Here is a 5,371-nt window from a genome sequence, read left to right as displayed (position 1 = left end):
ATAATAATAATAATAATAATACATTTTATTTATCAAGCGCTTTATCAAGTGCTGAAATACACAGAGGTAAGAAAAAAGATAATATAAAAAGTATATTTAAAATCGAGCAATAAAACCACAGTTGTCACAAGGACTTGTCATCAATGACACATTAAAAGCTAGTCTAAAAAGATGTGTGTTCGTTGCGGGGGAGGAGTGGAGATTTAAGTCCATACTGAGATTAAATGTTTCTATGTGTTTCTATCAAGTGCTGCATCTTTCAAACAGTCCATACAATAGATTGATGTTTTCAAATGTTTTTTCAATAACTCAAGTTGAGCGATATAACAAATTATAATACCAGCCTTAATATTAAATTACATCCAACATAACTTCAAAAGTGATACTGTATATTCATAAAAATATAGCTCAGAAGATTTGAATGTTTTTTTGAAGGAACAGAAACCGGTTATTTTGATTGTTAATGTATTACACATATCAAACAAGATGCTGTTTTGTCATCAGAATTTCTCCTCCCTCCTCACCTGTGTCTTGTTTGTGTGATTAGTCTTGTGTGCATGTGTGCATGCCTAATTTATGCAAAAACTTTAAGACCTAATATAAATAAAAGGGATTCATAATCATGAAGGTGGAATCTAACTATATCCATAATAATATTTATTGCATCCAGGGGTAGAAACATGGTTTTTTTTGCTGTAAAATTGGGCATTTTAACATGGGGGTCTATGGAAATTGCTCCTTTCTGCAGTCATCGCCTATCGGCCAATATATGAACTGCAGTTTGTGGCACTTCCGTATTGGCGTCCCGGCTCTTCCACAGAGTTTGCCGCTTGGTTCAGAGTCCGGCGCACTTCCTGGGGGCTTGGTTGTACCCCCGTTTTTAGAGATTTGGGTACGGAGGAAAAGAGAGAGGGTTTTATTTTCTGACACTGCGTGAGTTCCCTGACACACCGGGGACACATGTTATATGTATAAAAGACATCAAAACGTGCATTTTTCATGATAGGTCCCCTTTAATATCTGTAATTCTACAGGATTTTGCAAGTTATTTAAAAAAACATGATAATTACTATAAAAATGTACAGTTGTTTCCTGTAAAATTAGGATATTTTTTTTTTACAAATAAATCAAACTTTAATGCAGATGATAATAAATGATATTGTTAGGCAGCACATGAAATGAAGCATTGTGCAGAATATGACAGGGTAGCACAGCACTGCAACAGCAGCAAACAGATACATAATATGTCGCCCCCTACAGATAGTTCTATTTAATCACAAGTAAATAGAAAGAAAAACTCTTTATGACTGAATAGAAGTCTCATTTACTGTCTGGATTTTATTTTATTGACTGAAGGGACATACATGATCAGTGATCAAGTTTGTACCAGATTAAAGGTACAAGGTACGATCCCCTTGTTACTGAATCATGTTCACCAGGCTTCCACAAAAAGCCTTTCCTCTTGTTCACTTCTGCAGTCAAGCTCAGATTGCAGATGTGAATGTGTGTTTGATTTAATTCAATTCAGAAGGGATCTGCGGCTCCCACCACAGGTTTGCAATATTACATTGAAACAGGGTCGTTGGAAAATATAAGTGTCCCCTGATCCATGTCAGTGCTGGCAAAGTGAAGCTGAAGGTTTTTCAAATTCATCTTCACAATTTATTTAAAGCAATGTTTATGTACGACCTCCGAAAGCAGGAGGGGGAAAAGGCAAAAGAAATATGATCTTGACGTGCGGTTAAACCATTGACCAGGAGTGCTTTAGATATGTCCTGAAATGCAATGTTTAATATTCTCTCTGCTGCCATTGAATAAGCGTAACAGTAAACAGCAGAACATATTCAACTGTTCATACTTTTTATTCAATGAGACGTATAAATACTGAGGGAAAACCTCAGGTAAAGGTAATCAGGTCAATCTAAACACGTACTTGTTATACACACACACTTCATCATATTTGTACCACACGTTTTCTCTCTTGGGAGGTCAGGGAGGGCTCAGGTCTGACTGCAGTGTGTTATATACCTGGGAGCCTTGGAGACCCTCAAGGCCCCTCCACCACATCAAAAATACAGCACACAGGGCCGGAGAGGAGCCAATCAAATATTCATTCATGGCCCCTCCTCTCTCCGTTTCTCTCAGCTCCGGTTCACTCCAGATAGTGAAAACACACAGTCTCTGTTCACACCTTCGCCTCAGTGGAGAGGCTTTGCGTGTGTGTTCAGTTCCTGGGGGAGAGTTTGAGTAAAGTGTTACAGGGAACGAGAGCTCTGTTTAGGGTCAAATGCAGAACTGGGCAAGTGTGTCTGGTTCTGCAGTGTAATCGTGCACGTTCTAACCTGCACATGCACATAATAGATGAAGACATCAGATCTTTTTAAAAAGGAAAGGAAGCACAATCAAAAAATACTGTTCCAACAAATGTCATGTATGCAGAGTAAAAATGCCGACGTTTAAGCAAGAAATAGAACTTAAATATAAAAAATAAAAGTACTATCTAAAGCACACGTGTCAAACTCAAGGCCCGGGGGCCAAATCAGGCCCTTGGTGGATTTAATTTCGGTCCGCAGGATAATTTCTAATTACTTTTAGATCTGGCCCGCCGGTATATTGCACGCACACCTTTACTCAATCCTGAGGGTCTCCTCAGCTCAGAGCCTGACCCCAAACATTGATGAACTTGCACCCAAGATGAGATGCCAAGTATCTGGCTTGAACTAGCATCACAGAGCAGCACACTGAGTTTACATGGATGTTTCCTTCTGCACTTTTTCTCTCACGACAACAGGGCATGTTTGGTTTTTTCTTTGAGGGAAATCGTTTTGTTGAAGCTGTGGAAAAATGTAATCATAAGAAATGACTCCGTAAAAATTCAAGATAGAGCCATAAGAAATGAATGCAACTGATTATTTAATGTTCAATGTTCTTTTTTTAGGCAATCATTTAAGCTTTGTTAGTTCCAGGTTTAATATGTGCAATAAGTTCATTTCAATAAGTTCTCCAATAAACATTGAACCAGTCCGACCCTCCACTAGTACCCATTTTTTTATTTTGGCCCACTGTGTATTTGAGTTTGACACCCCTGATCTAAAGTGTTTACATTAACATCATCAAAACACATTTATATTTTATACACTGATCATAAATATGACATATAGATCTCAAATGAATGATAACAGTCATATAAGATGCACTGTAGTAAAACAACAACAATACTGTACATAACAGGTAAATACCTCAATCCTTCAAATGTGTACTTGAGTGCAGTACTTCCTCCACTGTAACTACATCATGTGTCATGTTGGGTAGTATATGAAGACTGATGGTAAATAAACTCTTGTATATTTAAAGTGTATTTAATAAATTGTTTTAAGGTTTTTAATGCAGAATTAAAGAGAAGCTTTACAGCAGGTAAGAATCTTGTTCTTGTTGACCTTCAGTGAGAAAGTTGATGGATAAGCGGAGAGATCATGTGACTTCATTATGATGTCCTCTAAATCCACACAACTGTAGACCGTGAAGGAAGGAGAAAGCACAAGGCCCATTTGAATTTACTAATCATATTATTAGAATTATTTCAGTTTAAATTGTTGAAAAAGCTTGACTCTTTATTGTAATTTAAAGAGGACATATTATTCTCATTTCACGTTCATATTTGGATTTTGTGCTTTTACTGTGACATGTTTAAATGCTTTAATATTCAATAAGTGCTATATTTGTCTCACTGGCATATATTCTCCTTCCAGTGGAATGAAGATATAACGAAGTGAGTTTTTTTTGTGTCTCTGAGCTGCAACCACAGCTTCTGTTCGAGCTGCCTGCAGACATTCTGGGAACAAAGTAAGAACACAAACTGTCCACTTCAAACTTTTATACATGAGCATTTTCCTTTTTATCCTACGTTGTTGTTTTTTTAAACGTGTTAAATTGTATGTGTTTTTCTTCAACAGATACCTGGACACAGACACTGTCCTGAACTGAATACCAAAGGACATTTCCCTCTGAAAGACATCCTGACTCCATCTGCTGGTGAATAAATGACATAGCAGCATTTCCTGTTGTTGATAATTCACCCTGTGACGGAGGTGAGAGGAATGGCTGGAACAGCTGAAGGAGGCGAGATTGAGAGCAGCTGGTGGAATGGCGTCTTTGAGTCCTGGAGAGGAGGATATGGAAAGTGCATCTGAAGGAGAAGGAGGATGGAATGAAGTAAGGAAAAAGACTTCTTGAAAGAAGATAGACATGTCAAGTGACAGTCTTAGTGAATCTGATTCGCAGAATGAATTGAAGAAAGTAAAGAAAAGGATTGAGAATGAAGAGTGGAAAGTGATTGTGGAGTTTGGTGAGCAATCCGCAGCTAAGCTACATCCAGTGGCCCTGACTAAAGCGATTCACAAAGAAATTGGATCGATAAAGCAAGCAAGATTTCTGAGCAAAGGACGGATGTTGGTTGAAATGATGAATGCAAAACAACAGGAAAAGTTACTGAAAATGAAGACCCTGAATGAAGTTCGAATTAAATGCCATGTTCCTGGAGCAAATCGGAAAATACTTGGAGTTATCAGTGGAGTTCCGATAGAAATCGGCATAGAAGAACTCAAGAAAGAAATTAAAGGGGGAAAAGTGTCTGTAGTTAAGCGTCTTCCTACTAGGTATCAGGGTAAGATAGTGGATAGTTTGTCTGTTCTTCTTCAGTTTGAAGAAACAATTCAACAGAAGATTATGATCGGTTGCATGAGCTTTCCAGTAAGAGAATTCATCCCTAAACCTTTGCGGTGCTTTAAATGCCAAAGGTTTGGGCATGTGGCAGACAAGTGCAAAGCAACTAAGCCCAGGTGTCCAACATGTGCGGGGGAACATGAATATGGTAGTTGTGCTGCAGGTGCTAAGGTGAAATGTTGTAACTGTGGTGGGGAACATAGTGCTGCGTATCAGGGCTGCCAAGTGCAGAAAAAGGCCAAGGAGGTGCAGAGATACAAAGTGCAAAATAAAGTCTCATATTCTGAAGCAACAGAAAAGGTATCACTAAACATAGCTAGGAAATCCCAAGTAGCAGCAAGTATATTCTCTTCAAAAGATTTTCCCAAACTCCCACAGGCAAAGGAAAGCTCCACAAAGTGTTCACATAAGTGTGTGATAGGAGAGGATGCATTGATTGTTAATAAGTACAAATTTGTGGCCTTTATTGGAAAAGTGGTGAATGTTGCTTTGCAACAAACAAAAAAGAGGTCAAGACTGAAAATAATAGTGGAAGCAGCAGGTGAAATTTTGGGGATAAAGGATATAACGGTTGAAATGATACATGATATGCTAGCCCCCAATAATGATGATTCACAGATTAGTGAATAGATTGATGGTTTTTCTCATT

Source organism: Trematomus bernacchii, unplaced genomic scaffold, assembly GCF_902827165.1.
Source record: "Trematomus bernacchii unplaced genomic scaffold, fTreBer1.1, whole genome shotgun sequence".
Taxonomy (NCBI): domain Eukaryota; kingdom Metazoa; phylum Chordata; class Actinopteri; order Perciformes; family Nototheniidae; genus Trematomus; species Trematomus bernacchii.
The sequence above is the reverse complement of the archived record's forward strand: the minus strand, read 5'-3'. Positions refer to the sequence as shown.